We start from the raw sequence: 24,498 nt of genomic DNA on the forward strand, positions 1-24,498 counted from the left end.
GGCCCTTCGCTGGACTTGCTCCAGTAGTGCCACATCCCTCTTGTCCTGGGGAGCCCAGAACTGGACGCAGTACTCCAGATGTGGCCTCACCAGGGCTGAGTAGAGGGGGAGAATCACCTCCCTCGACCTGCTGGCAACACTCTTCCTGATGCACCCCAGGACCTACCAGAGGATGGTCCCTCACCAGCATGGGCTGCACTTCTGACTCCACACGTGGATCCAGAACATCAGCTACCTGCAGAGTGGCAGCAGAGCTGATCCTCACAGCAAGCACATGCTCTTCCCCAGCCGCCCTTGACATTATAACCTGTTCCCTCCCAAAGCACCAGCCTCCACCACCTCTGGAAAGGGGAAGGGGTTGCATCCTTAGGCCATGGGCCAGGGAAGGAGAAGCTTGTTGCTCTGTGCAAGTGCAATCTGAAGGACTTTCCCCAGGAAAGTGGAGGGAGAGGATGCAACAGGCAGAGAGGCTGGAGGGATGTCCTGCCCTTTTGGGCTCTGTAACATCTTGGCCATGGGGACAAGTCATCACAGGACTCAAACACCGAGTCTGGGACCCAGGTGGCCATTGTTATTAACCTGGAGGGAGGAGAGATGCTGCATCACTGGGTGAAGAGAAGCCTGGATGCAGGTGGACACAGCCAGTGCAGTGCTTTGTTGCAAAATTTGGCTTCATTTCAGTCACCTGTGAGCATGAGTCAGACAAGAACTTACCAGCAGCATGAATACACACACACAGAGCCAGCTCAATTGCCCATGAGAAGGTTCATGTATTTAACAGGCAGCCAGCTTTTCTTTCGTGTGGCAAAGAATTGGGAGCAGGGGAGTATTTTTCTGAGCCCATCCCCTGTGAGCCAGTTTCTGCAAGCAGGGACCACACCACTGTCTGTGAACAGGAGAAGGAAGGAGGGATGCACCACTCCAGGAACAAGGGCAACAGGCCCTTTTGCCCAGCGCTACTGCTCAGCCACAGGCAAGTTGGACCTCCTTTTCTCCTTGGGGGCAGCCATTTTCTAGCCATCAGCTGCAGACCTGGGCAGCACAGGGAACTGTCATCTCTTCTCCAGCTCCTGCAAATGGGAACCAAGAAAGGAAAGTCTTTTCAGCTAAATCCATGCTGTGGGGATCCCCTCTCCACTGGAAATGGACAGTGCCCACGGAAGGGTGGATATCACTGCTCCTTGGGCTGAACAGCCTCAATGAGGACCCATGCCATGCTCACCCATCCCACTCAGTGCAATGCCACCAGGAGCTCGGGGGTGACCATACCACCACCAGCCACACAGTGTCTATGGACAGTACCTAATGCTCACATTCATCCTGCAGCATGCCATGATCACTGGTCCCGGTGGCTTGAGTGCGATTCCTAACCCTGGAGCACCCAGCCCTGCCCACATTGTTCAAGCTACACACACCATGGTTGTCTGTGGGCAAATGTACAGCACCAAGCACAAAGAGACATCTCGATTCCTCCCTAAAACAAAGATCAAAGCCTCTGCTCTGTGCCACACTAGCTTGGAGCTGAGAATATCACCCTTCTCTCTGCTGCCTGAGGAACATTAAAACCCCATTAACATGAGGTTGTTATTAATCATGCAACATTACCCAGTGGGGACAGCCATGACGTCTGAGTGCCCAGACTCCCGCCAGCTCCCCCGGCCCAGCTCCAGGTGACACAGGCACAGAGAAGGTAGGATTCGTTTATAACCATGCAAGAGCGCCAGCTCCAGATAATGAATTTCTTTCACCAGCCTCCACGACGCAAAGGAGGAAAGCTTTGCTGAGATTGGAAATAATCACCCTGAGGGAAGGCAGGGACTGGACTCTGGACACCTCTCACCCCTGCAGATGATAATCCCCTTTGTGACTGGGTTAAGGGCAATGCAAGGAAACCACAATTTATCATCTGCTTGAACCGCATCCATCCTCTGGAAGAAGATTGCCAGCTGTGCTGCAAAAAGCACCCAGAGACAGAGATCCCAGGCTGAAATTAAGCCAGCAGCTCAAGAGACATTCACTTTGGAGACCTCCTAAGGACACAGAGTGAATGTCTTAGGATGGGGGTGGACTGGCCCTTCACTGAACAGGTTAACACCACAAGTAAAGCCTCTGCTTGCATGTATGTAGGCTAAAGCCCCATCAAGCCCTCACAGCTCCATGATATTAAAGCTTTCCCCTCATGCATAGAAGCAAGCAGGGGGGCTAATTGCTTCTTATGACACTATAATGGTAGGACTATTTACAGTAGATTAAAATCCAATTCATAATGAGGTATAATAACTTTGCAAATGCCAGGATTCGTCAAAGGGTGAGGAGCGCCACTGAGACACAGAGCTGAGCAGCCTTGGACTTGGGGTCCGAGTCTTGGCATGTGAGGAAAGGGCTCTTGCCAATGCAAGTATTTTTTTTTGTTGGATTCTCTTTGGTTGCTTTTCCCATAGATTAAGCAAAGGGGATGAGGAAGGGGAGTTTGTGGGACTGACACAGCCCTGAAATAGCTTTACATCCAGGAGGGCAAAGGCAACTTCTCTGCAACACGTGATGCACAGGTCTGCAAAATGGAGAGAAGGAAGGGGTTAGCAACTGTGTTTACAGCCAAGCAGTTGGACACATCCACAAAATGGCCCGAGTTTTGTTTGTCTGCTTTGCCAAAAACAGAGCTCTGCCCTGGGGGGAATGCTGCCTCTGACACAGATACCTAGCCATCCTCTGCTCCCATTGAAATCTGCTCTGTACCAAGGATGCTGAGGCATCCTCAGTACCAGGATCCAGCACTCTCACGGGAAATCGCATGCAGATAGCATGCTGGATGTGGACACCCTACGCTACAATTTCAGATCCCTTCAGAAACCCATACTCTCTGCCCAATGAAATGGGTGGCCATTCTGTATGACTGACCCCAGACCATTCCCATGCATTCCCAGGCAGTCCCTTTCAGCCACTCAACACGCTGGAGAAGATACAAGCAGAAACATCCATGCAGCACTGATGCCTCCCTGGGCTCTGGCTGGCATTTGCCAGATACTCTTGCAGCAGAGGAGGGATTTTTTTTTTTTTTCTGGGGGAAAACTAGGGCTGAGATTTGATCCAATTTGGATTTGGCTCCTGCCTCCATCACATGTTTATGGGTGTGACCTTGAATGAGCTTAGAAACATCTTTCCTGACTTGTTCAAAGAAGGTATTTATTTATTCTCTGCCAATGACACGGGCTGATGGTGCCCTCTGAATTTCAAATAGGACTCAGCTCTGTTTTGATAGTCTGGGTGCCTCTGCTAGAAAATGACCAAAGAAAAGAAACAGCCCAAGAAGCTGAGACCTAGTTTCTCACTTTGTACTGGAATATTGCTCCTCAGCTTCAAGGGCTCTGTGAAGTTCCTGCACCCCATCTGAGTGGGTTCAGTGTTGTGCTGGCACCATGCACAGGGGTTATGTGCAACTATGAGGGGTGAACAGTAAGAAAATGTTTGCAGTTCCCCAAGTGGAGGGAGGCTGGGGGCTTGGGGAGCAGCCTACATTGCCTTTGGTCGGCTCACAGCTGCACTGGAAGTCACTGCCCTCTGAAACATCTGTTGACTTACCTCTAGTCTCCAGTGCCCAGGGGGGCTGCCCAGAGCCCAGGCTCTCAGGCAAGCCCAAGGTGACCAGGCAGGTTTGAAGTCAAGCTGGCAAGGCAAGTCAGCGAGTCTGAGTCAGGATCAGGTCTGGTGACCAGGGTCAAACACAGACCAATGATCCCCAGGTAGGTCCATAGTGATGAGACAGTCTGAGGTCAAAAGCTGCTGGTCAGGATCCAGATCCATAGCCAGGCACAGGCAGGGCTGTAGCTGAGCCAGAGACAAGTACACCCATAACAAAGCTCAAGAAGAAATTAAAGCCCCAGAACTGAGCTTAAATAGACCTCCTGATCCATGAGCAGAGGAGAGTGATTAGAGGTCCCAGGTGAGGCTCATCAGGGCAATTAAGGCTGATTAAGGCTCTAAGGGCCCTGACACACATTGCCTTTCAGGCCTGAGAGACTTGTCTCAATGGTATAGGTACATCAGAGTAGAGGCTTTCTTACTCCTTGCCCTGAGTATTTGCTCAGCATAGTAGCGAAATTAAGAGGTGTTTTCTGGTGTAAATAATGATACTGGATCTCATGAGGTTTTTGACCATGGCAGCTCCTGGCCATTGCAAGAGCAAGCGAGCTTCAGTAGCAATGGGACTGGTCAAGGTACCCTCTCCCTTTCAATGGCATGAACTGGTTGTAAAGCCCAGGGCTCCATAGGGTTAAAAAACGTATGGGCAGCAGGGAGAGGTGCATCTGTCAGACAGGGGCAGATCTGCCTGATCACTAGCACCTTGTAACATATGATCCTATACCACATGTTGCAGCAAACATAGCTGGTCTGCCTCAGAAGACAAAAAGAGAACACAGGCTCCATAACCACATGAGGGCCAATCCTACAATGTGACTCACACTACATACACTGTTGTCCCCTTCCCAGGCCACAGGGATAATGCGGCTGCCTTGAAACAGGATAAGCCTGAAAATATTTCTTACGCTAGCATGTTCTGGGGCAGGAGACTCTTAACAGGAGAGAAGCAAAGCCTGTAGGCAATTATACCTGAAGATTGTATAGCACAAAGCACAGCTGGCTGAAAGAATCATATGTGTGGTGAACTTGGTACAGCACTTCAAGGGACCCCCCAAAGTGATGGGCTGGCAAGTTTCAAGGAGAGCAGATAGGGCACCATGGCTTGGAGAGAGGCTGCGGTAGCCTATCTCCTCAAAGCGGCACTGAGAGGACCAGGAATGAGCAGATACTCAGCTTGCAGAGGTTTCATCCTGCAGGCTCCTGAACAGAGGCTAGCATGTCAGCAGGTCATAGCTGCCACACAGCAGGACTCCTCACACTCTTTTATAGGCAGATCATTCCTAGTGGGAGACAGAAGATGCTCATGTTATCGTCCTTAAGCACAACACATGGAAGTTGAATGAATCAATATGTTCAAGTTGTAAAGGAGGAGACGTCCAGGAGCCCAGCATCTCCAACATGACACATGGAACAGGGCCCAGAAACACCTTCAACTGCATGGCACCTCCTAGCATCGTTCCGGAACGGGACAAAGCTTCTTGGCCAGAGCCTGAACCAATTACCTTCTGGCAAACATGATGCTCTTTGATTCACCAGCACTGAGGAGAAAAACATGATTTTTTCCCATTCTGTTTTTGTTTGAATGTGAGCAGGAGAGAGAGATGGAACAGACGACAGAGCTGAAATGGATTGAGAGAATGGCATTGCATCTTGATTGGAAAGAGAGCCAATGGCTACTGCCCAAGTGAAATTCCAACTTTATGACATAATGGGCTTTTTCTAACCAGCGCTTGCTATTAACTTCAGCACTGGATTAAACCCCCTGGCCTCAGGCACAAGCAAAGCAGAGCTCATATACTGTAAATGTTAATACTGCTTTAGCACTGTAATAAGCTAAAAGGTGGATACAAGATCTGGCACATTAATTCCTTTTTTCATCTTTTTAACACATTTTGGGGTAATATGAATAATAAATATTTGAGCTCATGAAGGTTAACGGATGGATAGCCCTGGAGACTGGCACTCCCTGAATAGGAAGGCAGCAGTGTAGCACAAGCAGCTCCCTTCCGCATATCAGTGTCCCCAGCCGTGATCCAGGGAATCAGGCTCCTCCAGAAAGGTCAGAGGTGCTTTTTGACAGGGAAATGGCAGAAACAAAAATTTGTTCCCTGAAATATTTGTTAACACTTCAAGTAAGAGCATTGGGCTGCTGAATGAGTAAAGTTGGCTGTTTCTAAGCTCCACCGAGCAAAGCTATGGAAAGAGGAGAGCACCTCCATCCCAACAGGAGTTCTCAGTTTCCACTGGACAAGAACCAGGCTTGTTCAGCAAAGGGTCCAGATCCTCAAAGCTATTTAGGCATCTCATTCCCACTGCAACCAGCTCTTGATTCATCTGCATTTAGAAGTTTGGTGGTGGAGCAGGAGAACTAGGCACACATCTCCAGTGTTCTAAACTCCAGTTGACTCTCCTCTCCCTGGAGGAATGGCCTAGGGGCAGAAGCTTTAGATGGATCTGACCCAGATGTCCTCATCAGTCCTGAGGGACCCTCCCTGGCCTTGTTTTTGTACATGCTTTCTCTTCCTGGGTCTGACTAGAAGGACTTTTGATGTCTATCTATTGGACTGCACACATAATACCCACATAATACCTCTGAGGACGGTGTGCAGATGAAGAGTGTGACGAAGGCCTGGCTATTGGAAGAGCCAGGTGAAAACCCTTGCTGAAGTCTGCATGTCCCCTCTGTATTATGAAAGAACCACAACATGCAGACAGTGGCTTGTCGCATAGCATTGGAAAGTCGCATAGCTTTGGCATAGCGTCAGACTTCACAAGAAAAGCCCAACTTGCCCCAGAGCAGCAGCCCTGTGTGGGCTTGTAGAGAAGCAGTCTAGAAGGGATGTGGAAAAGTCTTCTAATCCAGCCTCCCCCCACCATACCAAGACAGGACTCTGGCTCCCGAATGAAGACCATGTCAGGAGAGAGAGAGTAGGTCTAATGAACCAGGAAAGTGTTTGAACCCTCTGCTAGGCTAGTAGACACTGTGTGGTATACTCCCCTTGTTTACCTGTAATGGAGAGCTGGCAGGTAGTAGCTTTGCTTTCTTGATCCAAGTTGTACAGATGCTCCTCTGCAACTGGTGCCTCTGATAAGCAAGACAGCCACCTCTTAGTAGGAAAGCCCCAGTATCCTAGCAGAAGCTGTACTGACACTTTTCGCTGTGGTCCAGGGCTGATGGACACCATAGGACACTGGGACACCCATCTCTGTCTCTTCCCCCCAGTAGCCAGGGATGGGATGGGGGAAGGGGACATGCTCTGCTGTCATATTGCATCAGTAAAGGTTAAGGAGCAGAAGGAATGTCATGACTGTGCAACCAACCCAGGGCAGAGACACAGTTCTCCTCCTGCCCCTGACTGCAGTGGTTCAGGAACTGCTGGGACTGGTAGGGGCAGAGATGCTGCATTCCCACCCCAAACGCCTGACAGTCCTGTCCTGACCAGCACTGCAGAAAGCCTGAGCCAGGGGTGAGCATAGACCTCTAGGCTTGTGCCAGTCTGGGAGGAAAGACACAGGGCAGCAAAAGAGGACAACTGTGGACAGTGTGGCCTGACAGGGCACATGAGGAAGGGCAGGCTGGAGAGGCACTGTTTGATCCAGGAGGGTGTTCAGTGGGGAGCTGTGTGTCCAGGGCTGAGTATCACAGGCCAAGGGGCAATCGCTGGGGGTCTCTGTCAAACTGAGCCCTCCGGATATGCCACTTGCAAAGCAAGGAACTACCATGTGCAAACACACAGCTGAGGAGCGCTCATGGTCAGGAGATTTGGGGCACAAAGACTGCAAGCGCTCCTCACCCAGGGACTGTGTGTGCACATGTGTGTGTGTGTGCCTACGTATGCGCGTGTGTTGCATGCAACGCGTGCATGCCAATGACGGTGCATCTGCAGCATTCATGTCCTTACTCCGATTTGGGGAGGGGGGGGCTGCTTGCTGCTGCCTCTCGGTCGCCACACGCAATTGCTACGTGGGGGCGCGCATCCAGAAGGTGTGCAACGGGAGTTGTGTCTCGTGCGCGCCTGTGCGCCTGTGCGCTCCAGCCCCCGGTGTTTGCCTTTTACTTTGCTCACTCTTCTGTGACAGCAGCCTGCCCCCTCCCTCCTTCCCTCCTCGCAATCCTTTGGGGATATCAAGGGCAAGCAAGAGAAGGGTTACCTGGAGGAAAGGGTTGCTAAGCAACCTACACCCACCACCCCCAAGCACCGCAAACCCAAAACTCGTTCCAGGCCTGCAACCAGATTAGCATATTAATGAGGCTGTAATTTCCCCGGAATTGTCTGCACGTCTATGCCCGCTCACAGCACACTGGCCCAGGAGTTTGCTATGCAAATAAACTGGTTTTACAGGCTGTGGCTTAATTAACTCATCAAGTTCATCTTCCTAACAAAAAAGGCAGACTAACTGTGGATTAATGGACCTGTGTTTGCTCTTCTTTCTCTCTCCCTCTCACTGGCTCCCCAAGGCACTGTCTCCCTCCAAACCTTTCTGCCCAGTATTCCCATCCAGTTTTCCTGATGCTGCCCAGGCTCAAAGCCGGGTGGATCATCTGTCCTAACAAGGAGATAAATCCTGGGAAAAGAGATGGGGGGGAGATCTTAATACTGCTTCCAGCAGAGTCTGGGAGGTTTCCTCATCGACTTCAAGAGGAATAAGATGGATCAGGCCTCAAGGATGATAATTATGCCTCCAGTTGAAGCTGGCAGGTGACCACTTACAAGAAGGAGGTGGCACATTGCAACACTGTCTCTTTAAAACAGTTGTCTCCAGTGTAGATCAGGGGTTGGGTATTTTGGGGAGGGGGGATTAAGGCACCATTTCTAGGTGAGCTCTGGCAATCCTGCTCCATCCCTAACAGCATAGGGTCAGAGCAAGCTAGATGGATGTTTTCCCTCCTGGGTTAATTAGAAAGGCCCTTCTTGGCTGCACCCCAGGCTCAGCAACTCTCTCTGCTTCCTGATAATGACAAAAAAATAAGTATAAGGATTTGAGGAGTCACTGGGAGAAAGTTCACATGGCCAAAAGTCTAGATTCAAAAGTAAATCCCTGGACTGGAGGGTTCTTTGAACATTAATGTAATTGTGAGCTTATCCCCCTTCCCCGCATTTTCTTTTCTCCTCTTCCTTCCCTTTGACGGGAAGTAGGAAGCAGCTTTCTAGAAGACCTGAATAGCTCTTTGCCTTTATTTGGGTACGTATGTCCCCACATTGTTCACACATCAGCGTGGTTTTGGAAGCACATGGAGCCAGGCTTTAGAGAGCCTCAGCCCCAAAGCAGTGTGCAAAGTGAGTCTGTTTGGAGACAAAGCACCCGAGCATTTTTTTTATTTTTTTCTCTTTAAGCTGTATTGTTAATTAATTGTACTTTGACCTCTGGAAAGGTTTTTCATGGCTGGGAAGGTGGCCTAGAATACAGAATTCAGAGTCTAGGACTGGAATGATTTATTTGGCATTCATATAATGAACTGTGCTGGACCAATGCACAGGGCCCCAAAGAGCTGAGAGTCTGGCCAGTCAGAAGGGCAAGAGGGAAAACTGAGGAAGAAAGTTGAAGGGACATGCCGAAGGTCACCAGAGCCCCATGACTGACCAGCCTGGGCCCTTGGGCTTCAACCTGTGCAGTCCACAGCAGATCTGCTGTCCCTCACCCTAAAGCCATGCTAAGTGTAGACCCATACTCCCAACCCCTGGGGTTTACTGTTAAGCGACTGATTCTGCAGGGTACTGAGCTGCTGTCCAGCCCCAAATAGCAGAGTCCACCTTTCAACAGAGGCATGCAATCATCCACCTGACTTTGCTGTTGAGATGGGAAAAGTGCAGACTTGCCAGCTAGATGAACTCTCAAAGACCATCTGGCTCCTCCACTCACTTGAACTCCACAAGCATCTAGTCAGAAAACTTCAGCTCTCATCACAGATGTCTGTGCTTCCATTGGAAGAAAGTTTAGGAGCCTTCAAATGAAACTCAGCTGAAAACCACTGCTCTCCTGGGTACAGCTGTCCTGAAATGGACTTAAGTTGAAGCTTTTTTGCTAAAGTTGTTTTAGACTGGACAAAGTCCTTGAAAATCAAACTGTATTCAGAAGCTTTTCTGCATTCACAGGGAAATGGACTGGATGACCTAAAAGGTCTTTTCCATCTCTAATTTCTATGGTTGTGTGATTCATCCCTCTTCTTTGAAAGGGTTTCCCACATGAAACATCTAGTAGAAGGAAAAAAAAGATACTAAATAATCTTTTTTCATTTCCTCTCATCATTGTCAGAGATTGTGAGAGGTGAGGGATATGTCTGCTATGACATTAGCCAAGCAATGGAACAGAAAAGGCAAACCAGGACTTAGCTTAGTAGCCAAGAAAGAGGCTATTCACACATGGTGGGATAGGAGGAGATGTACTGGAGACATCCTTTCCAGTAACGCAATTGTTGCTTACTTTCTCAGATCTTGAGAAAATACTAAGCTAGACAAAAACAAACATCTTATAAGAACAGAGGAATGGCTAGATCTAGGCAAATGAAAGGTAGGGGCCTGGTTCAGACTGTTGTCTCCAGGAGTGGCCATGGGCAGATGTCTAGGGGAGAGCAGCAGAGCAGGGCAAGGATATGCAACAATTCCTTGGAATATTCTCCTAGCTACCAGCTCAGGGACTACCTGAGACAGTTGTGGCTTCAATGTTTTTACCTTCCTTCAATGGATTTCTCTTCTATGAGGTTGTCCAGTTTCCTCTTAACCCATGCAAGTTCCTGCAGCAAGAAGTTCCACAGATCAACTGCTCATCACGTGGAGAAACAATCCCTTTGGTTTGCTTTAAACCTTGCTCTTATAACTTAATTTGATGATATGAAAGGGTATTTGATTTCGTGCTGGTCTCCTACTAGATATTTCATGCGGTAAATGCTTTCAAAGGCATCACATAACCCCACAAAGGTCACAAACAGACTCATTAGGTCAACCTAGCCAACCCTCTGAGAATGCAGAAGACCATCTTTTGATCTTAAAGTAGCCCAGCATGAGGAGAAACTAGTAGTTACTCCAGCCAAGGGCACAAGTGAGGTTCCTGGGGTTAAAGACACTGTCTCTGCTCCAGGATGGGACAGATGAAGGACTTGCTGGAGATCTGAGGTCCATCTCAGTCCATGAGCTGAATGACCCTTGCCTCTCTCACAGTCCTGTACAATCTCATGAAAGATGTCCCATCCCTGCAGATTCTGTTTCTTCTGCTGTATCCCTCCACTCCTAGGATTTGCAAAGTCTCAGTGCTAAGTAGTCTCTTGTTCCACGCATATCAAGTCATGTTGGCTCCTCTCCTTCATAGTATGGTCTCAGCTCAAGACTGCTTATGAGAATAAAACTGAAGATCATCAAATTATGTCTTTAAATACAGTACTGATTAATTTGTGCTTTTTTCCTGTTGGATAATGTCCTGCAAACCATCCTATCTGCCTATCTGCTAATCCTTCCTCTCCATATGCCCACCAACAAATACCAATGTGGTGCTGCTGGCAAACAGCAACAGTGCAAGTGACCAGGCTTCTCACTTGCACATATTAATCAAACAAGTTCCAACAAGATCCTTGCTTCAGTGACTCCTTCTGTGGCTGTGGTGTAAGACGAGCCTGCCACCAGCTACCTACTACCCGCATGACCTGGAACAAGTCTTTTCATCCTTTCCTGCCGCTGGACCCCAAGCTGTAAAACAGATGCTGCTGCTCAGCCTTGTAGCACGGTGTAAAGGGATAAGATACCTGCTGAGGTGGAGCTGGCCATGCCTATGTGGATTTGATGATGTGCAGGGAGCAGGGTGAAACCTGAACACACAGGCTTTGAGGGATCCTGGGTGTGCTCCAGCCAGATCTGAGCACAGGAGCAGGCAGCTGGGACCATGGGCATGTGTGGGATCACCAGGCACAGCCTGAATGAGGCAACCCAGCCTGGTTCTGCCCCTCTGGAATCAGCACCTGGTCGACAGAGAAATTCCCAGGTGGTCTAACAGCATCACAACTGGAAGACGGGGAAAAAGAACTGCTATCTCCAAAATTAAGTGAATCCAGGTGAAAAAAAGAAGGGACAAACCCCTGTATTAAGGCAAACTCTGGGTCTGATCCCAGATCATTTATCAGTGAAGTTTTGTCACTGGTTTCAGGATCAGAGATTATTTGAATTATAATTACCCATCTTCAGCAGTCACATAGAAGGTGTTTACTTTGAAGAATCTTTTCACAGTAATATAGGACTTGTAGCTTTATTTCATTGGTTTAATGGATCTCATTCTCTTTTTTTCTTTCATCTTCTGGGAGCAGAAGTAGTAACAGGCCTTCTACAATATCACCTCTTTGCTGCAAAATGCATTTATACAGATTTTTTTTAACAAGGACTAAAGGTATGTTGTGCAGTTGCCATCAGGGGATAACCCCAAATATGAGCATCTTCCAAATTCAGTTCCCACCCTTAAGAAGTACCAGTCCTTTTTAAGACAATTACGCGGACATTCCAGAACACAATTTTTTTCCTTTTCTCCTATATTGCCACTTCTTCAACGAAATGGGGAAAGTATTTTTTTCTACGATGAGACTGTTCCTGCATATAGCAGAAGTGTAAGAAGAGCGAACACCCAACAAGACCAAGTGATAGGAAGCTGGATCTAGACAAGCTGAACCCTGAAATAAAAAATTGCCCTTTTATGATTGATGAGGACAGTGATTAAACAGGGAAACAAATTTATCCAGGGAGACAGCAACTTCTCCATTGCTAGCAATCTATAAGCTGAGGCTGGCTGCCTTTCTGAAAGTGAGGCTGCCGCTTAACCAGAAGTTGAGGGATAGAAATTACTGGGTGAGTCTCTACGGCCTGCACTCTGTGGGAGGTCAGGCTACATGATCGTCATGGTCCCTTCTGGCCCTAAAATCTATGAATCTATTGATGCTCTGAGGCTTAAAAAGCAGCAGCTGCTCCTATGCAGCACCTAGTTCTCATAAGCATTTGGAATAATGGATCCATATTGTGCCAATGCATACTAATGTTAATATACATTTGCAGCACACAATGTGATGGCTTTGGAGACACCCAGGTGTCAGATTGAATCAGTGTCAGTGTCACACCGTACCAGGACTTTGCGGCAGGTCCCTGTTGGCGTCTCCAGCAGGAAGCTATTGGTTCTTTGAAATTATTGTGTTTATCCCTTACATTTGTGGGGGAATAAATAAATAAACTGTACCAGGTCCACCATAAGCCTGGTGCCCACAGTCTGCAGCCAGCTAAAGCCTGGTTTCCTAGGGAGGACATTTACCTGGGTTAGAGGTGAGGTTATGATGGAAAACAAAGGAAGCTTCTGCATGAGGAGTGACCAAAGAGACCTGAGGTGCAGCATTCTGCTCTCACTGTTAATCTCCTCTCATGCACTAGTGTGAAGAAATCAACAGCCAGGGCCAGTGGCTGCTCTCAGCTCAGTACATGCAGTCCCTGCTGAAGTCCAGGGAAGTTGCACAGAGCTTTTGTGAGCTAAAAACCCGAGCCTGCCTCTGATGGATTTAATCCCCACTGGTTGTCAAGTGCAGAATCAGGTTCAGACTCCGCAAAGAGAAAATGGCCTCTTTACCTCCTGCCTTGGGTTTGGATTGCAGGGACACACAAGGGACATGCTCACCCCTCCAGACCATTTTGTATGCTGCTTCTGCACCTAAAAACCTCACATTCGTGACTGCATGAGCACGTATGTGTGTGTGTGTGTGTGTGCGCGCACACACAGGGACAGAAGCACATTGGGCAACTTGAGCAATGTGTGGTGCCAGGGAAAGAGCATGTGCCCCAGATCTGACCATACAGTTTCTGAGTGCACAGATATGCGTGTGTGCATGTGCAGTTCCTTTACATTTATACATACACATACAGAGACCTCATCTTTTGATACTAAGCAGATCTGCACTGGCCTCACCTAATTTCTCTGCCCAAATCCACTTGTCAAGCTTACATGAGACCATATGGGAAGCTGCCCAAAACATCGTTTGTTAACGGTAATATAATAAAGCAGAACATGGCCCAACAAGTCCTCACTTGTTTGAATGCTCATTATTCTCTTAGCTAATCTGCTAAACACAGCCCTGGTGTCTGAGGCAAAGGGATAACTGGACTTTGTCACCACCCAGGGACTGCAAAGGTTAAAGCTGTCTCTACACACAGGGCATCTGCCTCTGGTTTAGGACTTACCTGCAGCAAGACCTTGGTGTATCAAATTCTCCTTAGAAGTGCTTCTGCCCTGCAGTGCATCTTCAGGGCTTGATCCCACATGTATTGCTTGTGCTGATCAGCTGACTCAGCTGATTAGCTCTTTTAGGGCTTTCTGTCATCCAGCTGAGGGGCACATTCACCTACAGCTGTAAGAAGTTCCTACCAATGGAAATGCCACACCTATTTTCCCCCACGCTGTTTTTTGCCCTGCTCCAGAAAAATGAATCAGAAGCATTTAAAGAAAAACAGAAAGAAGCCAACCCCTTCCCAAGCCCACGGGGGGGCTGCTGTCCTTTAAGCCCTCTACATCACTGTCGTGGCCCAACATTGTACCCTGCCCTGTCTTCTCTCCTGGCTCTTGGATGGCCTGGGAAGCCCAAGATACCCAGATACCTATGGGGGACCCACTTGCCCAGAGCAGGAGGGGCTACTTTTGTGGCCCTGAACATGGTTAGAAGAGGCAAGTTGTGCATTTTTAGTGGGGACTTGTCAGCAGAAGGGAGTGGAGACAGATTCCCCTTCCAGGGGGAAGGAGGAGAGGGGAAGACAGAAGACAGAAAGCAACACAGCCATGTGCACAGGTGACAGTGACAGTCCAAGCATGCTCATCATGAGAACTGCACATTAGGCAGCTGATGAGGTTAGACAGGTCCTGTGTGCAGTCCTCCCCTTCCCTGAGGCTATGGAGGTGCTCTCAGGGCAGGTTTCTGCCCAGACAGAGGTGCTGCTGCTGAGTTCTCACCCAATTTGTGGCATGGGTGCTGGGGTTGTTTAGGCCAAATGCTCAGCCCCGCTCCAGGCCCCAAGGCAACCCCAGGACGGGCTCTTTCCTCTGGCCCAGGCCTGCAAAAAGAGAAAAACCTCATCTCTTCATATAAAAAGATGGTGCTGAGAGATAGTGTCAGCCCCCACAGAGCTTGGGTACATCAGAGAAGGCAGGGCCACTGCAATGGGTGTTGCAGGGGAGAATGCACATGTGTGAGGCCTGGTTCTGTGTGTGCATGCATGCATGTGGGGGGGGGGGGGTGCGCACATGTGTTTTAAGGCTGGCTGGTGTGTGCATGTAACAGATATGCTGAAGGGATGTTTCTGAGCCATGTAGGTGTAGGGGAAGAGGAGTTGTCCGTGCGTGTGTGTGTGTGTGCGTGCGCACAGTGGCACAGTGCGTGCACACATGTACATGTGTGGGGAGGGTGGGGGTGGTTTGCATGTTCAGGAGTAGGTGCGTATGCAGAGGAAGGGAGTGCGTGTGTGTGTGTGTGCAGGGATAAGGGGGTGGGGAGCTGCAGGAAACGACAGGTCAGACAAAGAGCAGTGGAGGCCAGGCAGGGGCAGATCCCTTCTCTGGGGGAGCCCGGGCCTGGTAGTGGGGCAGAGCTTCTTGGGGGCAGCCCCAGGGCATCTGTTTGGGCATCGCCCCTCACGAGGGTGCTGGGGCTGGGCGAATCCGGGCAAGCTCTGTGTGTATGTTGGGGGGGGGGAGGGGTCTCCCGGGCCTTGCCGGGGCCCTTCGCTGTTCAGGGCTCCTGGTAGAGACCCCCCCTGACCCAGCTGGTCCTGGGAAGGAGCTGTCAGTTGGCTCCATCCACTCCCCGGTGCAGAAGTTTCTGTCCAGGGAAGGGGGTGGGCGATGCAATGTGTGTGCAAGGAAAGGGGCGGGGGGGAGAATGAGTGCAAGGGAAGGAGCATTTGTGTAGAAGAGGTGGGAAGAGTGTCCGAGTGTCACCCTTCTGGCTTGAAGAAGCAAGGTCTGCAATCTTTTTCTGATGCACTTTGTGTCAGGTTCCCTTTGCTGTGACCAGGCAGATGCAGAAGCCCAGACTGTGTGTTTTCTCCTGTACAGTCACATTTCGAGCCAGTTCAAATACCCCGGGGTGTGAGGAGGGTGTCCCCCAGCCCGTGGGAAGGGTAGGGTGTGTGTCTGCCCAGCCCCGCCACTGGGAGTTTGGTTTTCGATTTTTAATCACAGCTACTGAGCTGGTGAGAATAAGACCATCACGCTGAAATACCACCGGTATTTACCCCTAGAAATAGAGATGGTGTCTAGAGCTGACGATTTACCCTGGAAGCACAGCCTGGCTCTCATCGGAATTAGGTAGTTAATGTTTCCACAGCACTGGGGAGATAGAGGGGCTCTGACGAGTGTCTTCTAATTATATCGTCATGTTTGCAAAATTTCCACTCTTTCTGGCAAACGCACCTTTCTGAGGGAGGAGGGGGGGAGACGGGAAAGGGGAGGAAGACAGACACAGAGAGATCGGCGTTGAATGCGTGTGTATGTGTGTGAACTGAGAGGAGGAGACGAGAAATAGGGAGAGCAGCAGAGGATGTGTGCGTGCAGAGGGAGCTAGGAAGGGAAAGAAAGAAAGAAAGAAAGAAAGAAAGAAAGAAAGAAAGAAAGAAAGAAAGAAAGAAAGAAAGAATCGACAAGCAAAAGGGAGAGAGAAAAAAAAGAAGAGGTGAAAAGCAGCGACAGAAAGAGAGCGAGGGGACGAGCTGCCGGGGGCGGCGGGCGGGCGGGCGCGGGCCGCCGGCGCGGCTCAGCACCGGTTCAGCACCCTGGACAGCTCGCGCCGCCGGGACCCCCGGGAGCGCGGCGGGAGCGCGGCGGGCCCGGCTCCGCTCGCCCCCGGCCCCGCTCGCCCCCGGCCCCGCTCGCCCCCGGCTCCGCTCGCCCCCGGCCCCGGCCCCGGCCCCGGCCCCGGCCCCAGCGAGCGCCAGCCCCGCCGGAGCCCGAGCGTGCGCGGTGTAACCCAGCCCCATCATCCTGCCCGCGGGTGCGGGCCGTGTGCCCCCCCCCCCCGCACGGTTTCACCAGAAGATTCAAGGGAGGGGAAAGGCGCTGAGCGGGGAGGTGGAGGAGGGTGACAGCCCGACGGGGACACCCATCTCCTCTGCCGGCCTTTCCTCTCCAGCTTTGGGGTTCCCGTGGTGCGGGGATACCCGCGGCTGTAACCGTGAGGGGGCCCGAATGGCAGCCCCTGCCAACGCCCCAGCTTCGCCCCTTCGCACGGCCCAGCCCGGATCCCCGCCCAGCCCCGACCCCCGACGGGAGCACTGGGCGAAGAGGGCCAGGGAAAGCTCCCTTCCGCGCTTCGGCTCGCTAAAATCGAGACAACCCGCAGGTTCAGTCCTGCCCCCGCCTCCTCCCCCAGCCCCCCCCGCTCCGGGGGCTTTTGCCCCGACAGGGCGGACTCCCCACGCACCGGCTCGCTCTGTCCCGCTGCTGCTATGCTGAGCTCCGCGGTTGCCGCCGGCTTTTCTCATGCAGATTCCCTCTTTCACACCTCCCAAACAAAGGCAAACGGGGGCATCGCCTCGCCGTGTCAACACACACGCTCATTAGCGGCAAAGCGGTGGGGGAGCGGGTGGGAACGGCCCGAGCAGCCCCTCCGGGGGGGCGGTCGCATCGACGGGAGGTTGTAGCGGGCCGGGGATCGCCCGAGGAAATTTGGAGCGAGTTCTTCACCGCCTCCCCTCCCCCCCCAGCAAATAAGTTTCCGAAGCTCTGGGCTTGCCTTCCTCCAAGTCTTTTATTGCTACACAAGCAGCTCAGCCAGGCTTTTCCTAGCTGGGTTTCAAAGCAGGGCGGTCGCGATCCAGCGTCGCAGGGACCGGGAGAGATCGGGGCTCCTGGTCTGCCCTGAGGTCGGCTCCGCGCACAGCGGCGCTTTAAGCCCAGGGGAAGGGAGAGCCGGAGCTGGGAGCCCTGGGGAATTGTCGGGGCGATCGCGATAGCGCTGCGAGAGGGGAGCTGGGGTGCGAATGGGGCCCTAGGATGGAGAAGTGTTGGAGGTGGGAGGGGCTGCGGGGGGGGGGGAATTAAAGCATCTCCAATTATCCCCCCCCCCCCGGAAAAAGCAACCGATTAAAACAGCTGTAGAAGAGGGAGGGGGAAGCAGTAGATGAAATCCCGATAAATCACGGCCCTGCCGCCCTGGGAAAGGTGGCCGAGCCGGCCCGGAGCTGGGGGCGAGGAGGACGCAGAAGGTCGGAGAAACCACCCCCTCAGTCGGGGCCTTGGGGTCGGCGCTGGCCGCTCCAAGCCGCCCCCAAAAACCGGAGCTCCGGGGAGGGAGAACCCGAACGGCCCCGCTCCCATCCCGCGTCCAAGGGGGAAGGAGCGGCGCCTCCGTGGGGCCCCCGCGCCGGGGCGCGGAGCCGGGCTGCGCCGGGGCCCGGCCGCCGCCGGGCTTTTACCGGGGCTCCGCTGCGGCGGGCCGCAAGCTTCATGCCGGCGATGCAACGCCCGTCCCGCTTCTCTTCCTCTTCCCCCACCCTTTTAAACGGCATCGACCGAGCTTAATTCCGGAGTCATTTCCGCCTCTCCCGAGGTTTCACCCTGCCGCCGGCACCGGCATCGACTTTCGTTTTTTTGGCATCTCTCCCTCCGAAACGGCGACCAAGAGCTCGGAGGGAAGGAAACAATAAATTCGTTAAAAATAAGAAAAGAGGGGGGAAAATCACCCCGTTCTTCGTTTGTATTTCCAGCCGCGCTGCTGTTTTGGGTTTCGTTTTGTTTTGCTTTTTTTTTCCCCCCATCGTTTACAGAAATGCCCGTGGGGAGCAGGGAGTAAAGAGCCATCCCGGGCCGGGCTGGGGGATCCCCGCCCGCTGGCACGGAGAGCAAAAGAAGCGAGAAGGGAAGAAAAACGAGAGACCGGCGCAGGCTGCCCGGCCTCGCCGGGGACGGCGGGACCCAGCCGGGGAGGCGGCGCAGGACCGGGGCGCAGCGCCGGCCGGGGGCTGCCGGGGACCGGGCTGGCAGCACGGCCCTTTTCGGGGCTTTGCGGCGGCAACATCGGCGAGCGGCGGGGAGGGGGCTGCGGGGCCGCTGCCCCGTCGGGGAGGCCCCACGGGGGACCCTCGCGTGTTCCCGGCGGGGCGGGCGCCGGAGAAGCGGTGGGAGCCGACCGGGTAACGCGGTGGGTTCGTGTCACGCGGGTGCCCGGTGGGGCTGCGGCCGGGGGGTGCGGGCCGCGGCGCTGCGCGGGCGCTGCGCGGCTTTTTGTGTGCGCGGGGGGGCCGCATTGTTTGCGGCGGTGTGAACACACACACATACACACATACCTAGAATACTCCGTATAATACGGAAATTTCCATGTCCCAGCTGCCTTCCCCTTTTAACCTTGGTATTAATTTAGGACGGATCTTTTTAAACGTCCCCGTAATGCATTCAGACGCTGTTGGAGGTTTATCTTTTTTGTACCGTGGGTTATATTTACACCCAAAACAAAATAATTACACTTTTGTTGGAGAGAGAAAGCTGGTGATTAGGCTGTGGCTCTTTGCAGCAAACCCTTTCTCAGTGGTACACCAGGACAATTTTTCACGGCTGGGTGAAATCAGACGCGGGAGGTAATGAATCCTGTGAGCTATTTAAATTTACAATTTGTAACGCAGTCACTCAGAAACGCCTATGGCCCGGCGAGGAGATGCTTGCTGGGTTTGTTTAATGTTAAAACCTGCACCGTCCCCTTTTTACCAGGGGAAAGGAGGGGACTGTAGCGAGGGAAAGCGGCGCGCACCAAAACGCGCCGCGGCCCCCGCGAGCCGGCGCGGCGGAGCCCCGCGGCCGGCGCGGAGCGGAGCGGACCGGGCCGCTGCCTCCCGCCGCTCCCGGCCGGGGCTCCCTCGGCCGGGGCCAGTCGCCCAGTCCGGCCCCGGATCCCCGGCGGCTGCCGCCGAGTCGCCGCCGCGCACAACCAAAATAGTTTGAAATATCAACAAACTCGTCGGCGGAGCATCCTAACAGATAGATAATTAATTACAAAACACAGGGGGAATATGCAAACCTCATATTACAAATTCTACAGGGCTTAACTGATTGGAAACAGATTATTATCTTGTTTGTCTTTTGTCTGTTTCGCTTATCCCTCTGCCGTCTGTTGTGTTGTAAGTTGATACACTTTATTCTTGAAAGGGAATTTTTTTATATAGTAAATTCCATCAACATCTTGTATAAGCGACGCTGCTTCTCCATGCATTACCCTGTTAAAACACAATAGGTTTATTAGTTACATATAGGCGGATATTATGTTGCCTGAATTACCATCTGTTACCGTAGGGGAATGTGTCTAATAGGGGTGGGCCGAGGGGTTGTTTGTTTGTTTGTATTTTTTTCCCCCTTTCCCGTTGGAAGGGAAAAAAAAATATGTATTATTTTATTTTCAAACGAAAGCAGGGGCTGAGACCGGAAGGGGGGAGCAGGAGCTCCGAGCCGCCCCTGCCCCGCTGCAGCCGGACGCTTTGCCGGCAAAGCCGGGGGGTTCCCGGCTGCAGGTGCCGGCGGCCGCGGCTGGAGAGCCCGAACCGGTCTCCGCATCACCGGGACTTAACTAGCAGGTGGCGCGGCCAGAGGGGCCGGGACAGGGCGGGACACGGGGACCCTTCTCGGGAAAGACCCGCAGACCGCATCGGATCGGGAGGGAGCAAGGCGTGTGCAAGAGCAGGTCGGAGCCGGGGGTGTGCAAGGCCGTGGGTGCCGAGTGTGTGTGCGCAACGCCGTTTGTGCGTGCGTGTGTGTGTGGGCAAGGCCGTGGGAGTGGGGTGCGTGTGTGTGCAACGCCGTTTTTGCGTGCGTGTGTGTGTGTGTGCAAGGCCGTGGGAGCGGAGTGCGTGTGTGTGTGTGCGTGTGCGCAAGCAAATGCGTGAACACCGCTGTCTCTGCGGGCGGCCTCTGCACACACGCACGTTATATACACGAGCACACACCCATCCCTATTACGTACATTATAGATTATACATATTAATTTTGTTACAGCATGTGATCGGCGCTGACACACGCACACACACCCCCCCACCGTGTCCCCCAGTTCAGCCCCCCGCTGCCACGACCGTCTCTTTCCCCACATTGTTCCCTGCCCGGCCACGCAGGAAAAGGTGCCGCGGGAGCCACCCCGGACATGGGGAAGGCAGAGGGCTAACACCAGCCCCGGAGGGGTGGTACACAGGCCGGGGGGCCCAGGAGTCCGGGCCGCCCCCCGGGGCCGCTCGGCCCAGCCGCGGCTCCGGCGCACCCCGCCCGGCCGCTCTCCCTGCGCAGCGCGGAGCCTCCGCGGCTGGGCACGGGGCAGCGCTTGGCCGCGGAAAATCCCTCTTTCCCCCCGCGCCCCGACGGGCTCTGGCTTTGGATGGCACCAGCACGACGGGGCGGCCCGGGAGCGCCGGTACCGGCCGCGGGGGCTGCCGAGAGCGGCGACCCGCGCCCGGCTCTGCGGCGGCTCCGCTCGCCTGAACGAGTCGGTGGCAACCCAAAGCGTGGGCGCAAGAGGGGCCCCACGTCCGCGCGCGGCGGGCCTCGGAACGCGCTCCGGGAGGGCGCCGAGGGCCCCGGGGCTCGGCAGCGCCTGGCGCGGCCGCGGCGGAGAGGGCACCCCGGTGCCACCGCGCCGTGCGCGTCCGCGGCTCGGCCCGCCTGGCAGCGCGCAGAGAGCAGCTGGGTTTATACATGTGTATATATACCTACAAATATAAATACAGGTGCATGTGTGGGTGTATTTATATGTATGTGTGCATACACATTTGTATATGTGTGTATATGTACTTGTGCGTGTGTGTACATATATGTATACACACATACATACACAAATATGTATAGGTGTGTATGTATACACGCATCTCCCTAAACATATCGCTAGGTACGCATTTACACCGGGCTGTTTTTCCCCTCAGCCCTGTGCAATCGGAAATTCCTGACAGCCGCCCACAACGGCTCCTGCGCTGCCGGCCGGCTCGGGCCGCAGGGCCCCGCCGCGCTGGCACCGGCTCCGGCCCCGGCCCCGGCCCCGGCCCCGGCCCCGGCCCCGGCCCCGGCACCGGCCCGCTCGCCCTGTCCCAGCTGCTGTGTTGCCCCGGCCCCGTGTTAAATCCTGCGCCGAGATCCCCCTTTGCCCGCAGCGCCCGCGCCGCCCCAGCCCGCGCCGGCGGCCCCGAGCCGGTCGCGAACGCGCGTGGCGGCGCCGTGTCCCGGCCGCTCCGGGGGCCGCGCACCGGGCGGGGGCCGAGCCCCGCCGCCCCGCACCGCGGCCTCGGGCTTCAGCGTCAACCGCAGCAGGAAAACGAGCGAACCCACTAACTCAGGCAGAGACCTAGACATGGCGTGAGCATTGGCGTGAGCCAGGTCGGAAATCGAGTAACGGTTTCTTTTTCTCTTTCTTTCTATTCCTTTTTCTTTCTTTCCTTCTTCCGTTCTTCCTTTCGTTCTTTCTTTCTGTCTGTCTTTCTGTCTTTCTTTTTGTCTTTCTGTCTTTCCTTCCGTTTCTTTCTTTTTTCTTTCGTTCTTTATTTCTCTCTCTCCCTCGTTTCCTGCTTTCTTTTCTCTTTCTTTATCACTTTCTATTCTATTCTTTTTCTTTTCCGTTATTTTTTCTTTTCTATTCTATTCTTTCTTTCCTTCTTTCTTTTTCTTTCTCTCCTTTTCTCCTTTTCGTTGTCTGTTCTTTTTTCTGTCTTCCTTCCTTTTCCTTTCTCTCCCGTGCTCGTTTTCATTATTTCTCTCTTTTCTCGTTTTCTTTCTTTCTTTTTCTTTCTCTCTCTTTCTCTCGTTTTCTTTCTTTCTTTTCGTTTTTCTTTTTTCTTTCTTTCTCCGCTCCTTTCTTACCTCCTTTTTTATTTCTCTTTCTTTTTTGTTCCTTCTTTGTTTTCTTTCTTTCCCTCCCTTTCTCTCTCTTTCTCTCCCTTTTCCTTCTTTATTTTTCTTTCTTTTTCTTTTTTCCTTTTACTTTCGTTCTCTTTCCCTTCTCGCTCTCTTCTTCTATTTCTCTCTGCGTCTTTCTTTTTCTCTTTATTTTTCTTCTGTCTGTCTGTCTCTATCTCGCTGCTTTTCTGAATTCCTCTCTGGTATTTCCTCTCCTTCCCCAACCGTCTCTATGAAAACCGGCACAGAAAATCAATCGCGCTCGTTCCCCGGCGATGCCCTCGCGCCGCCGCTGCCGCCGCCGAGTTTCGGGGAGTCACCGGGGCCGTTTCGGCGGCTCGGCGCGGAGCCGGGAGCGGCGGCCGGGCGGGCGCGGGGTCGAGCGCGGCCCGCTCCGGAGCGAAAAGAAAAATACCGAGATGCTGGTAGAGAAACGGCGGCGCCGGAGGGGCCCGAGCCGCGGGGCGCCGGGGAAGGGGAGGGCCGGCCTTCACCTGTGCTGCCACCGTCCTCCTCCTCTCCCGCACGGCCAGGCCCGGCGGGCGCCCCTGCCCTCCGCTCCGCTCCGCATGGAGCCGCGCAGCAAAACCCGCGACTTATCGGCCTGATCCCCCGCGGCGACGGCGCTCCGGGAGCCCCGGCGCTCGCCCCGGGCTCGGGCACCTGGAGCCCGCCGCGCCGCCGGGCTCGGCCGCCGCTGGCCCCCCCCGGCCCCTCTCCCCCCCGCCGCCTCGCTTCGCCCAGTGCCAGAGAAAACCCGTGCCGGGCCTGCCCCGGCCCCGGCATCGCCCCTTCTGCAACAAAAACGGAAGGTCAACTCATGCACGCCTTCCCCTGCGCGCAAAGTGAGCCGGTTATCTACAGCTCCGCGGCACCTGGAATTAAAGAGAAAAATCATACACAACTGCACAAGAGCCCCGCACCTCTCCGTCCGCCGGGCTGGCTCCCTCTCCCCCTTTCTCTCTCCCTTTCTCCTTTTCTTTTTCGTTTTCCAGGGGAGCCGATCCGCTCTTCCTATTCTCCCGCTTCGTTCCCCTCTTTATTCTCGTGTTGACTCAGGTTTTACGGATGTTGTCAGTGACTTACTTAATGCAGAGCGTAAAGAAGAAAAAGAAGAAAAAGAAAAGCGATGTGAATTCCCCACTCGCTAAAAGTCTGTATAACAAAGGCCAGCGAGCTCGCTGGGGGGTCAAATACCTTCGTGCGGCGAAGTACCAGAGATAACTTTTCATCCCAAGACACTGCGCGAAGGAGCCGTCCCTCAAAGAGCACCCCCTCCTCATTAGGCGAGCGGCCCCGGCCCCCCTCCCCCTCCCCGCCCCCACCCCCCCCAAAATCCCTTTCCTCCTCCCACCCCGCTTTTGGGCTTGTTGTTTTTACTGCTGATCCCTGCGGATCCCCAGACAAAAGACCCCGAATTGCCACCTCTCCCGCTTATGCAAAGAGGCCAGGTGATGGCTTCCCCCAGACCTGCTCGCTCCCCGGGACCCCCCGAAATCAGCCCTGGGCATGCCCCCCACCACCACCCCCCGCAGGGATTTATAAAAAAAAAAAAAAAAGGAGAAAGAGAGAGAGAAAAAAACTTCCATGCTCCCCCACCCCCCCGGACCCCAAAGAAAGGTAAATACTCACTTCGCCACCGCACCAGGTAAAACCTACTACTCAACAATAGAGATGCCTTGTTTTTTTCCCTCTGTGCCAAGCGCAAGGCTGGAGCCAATTTAGATATGCTATAAATTAAGAGGTTGCCATGGCCACCGCCCTGCCATTGGCCGCGGGCCGGGCTACGCTCCGCGCCACGTCACCAAATCTGAATAAGGATGCGCGAATTACTAAGCCGGGAGACAAAGCTGAAGATGGGACCAGCATGAAAGTGGCGGCAAGCGGGCGGCTGCGGAGCACACGGAGGCAGAGGGGGCTGCCGGCTGCTGGGGGGGGCGTTCATGCACCCCTCCCGCGGCGCGCCGCTGCCGCAGAGCCCGCCGACAGCAGCCCCCGCGCCGCGGC

This window comes from Apteryx mantelli, chromosome 17 (genome assembly GCF_036417845.1).
Source record: "Apteryx mantelli isolate bAptMan1 chromosome 17, bAptMan1.hap1, whole genome shotgun sequence".
Lineage (NCBI taxonomy): Eukaryota > Metazoa > Chordata > Aves > Apterygiformes > Apterygidae > Apteryx > Apteryx mantelli.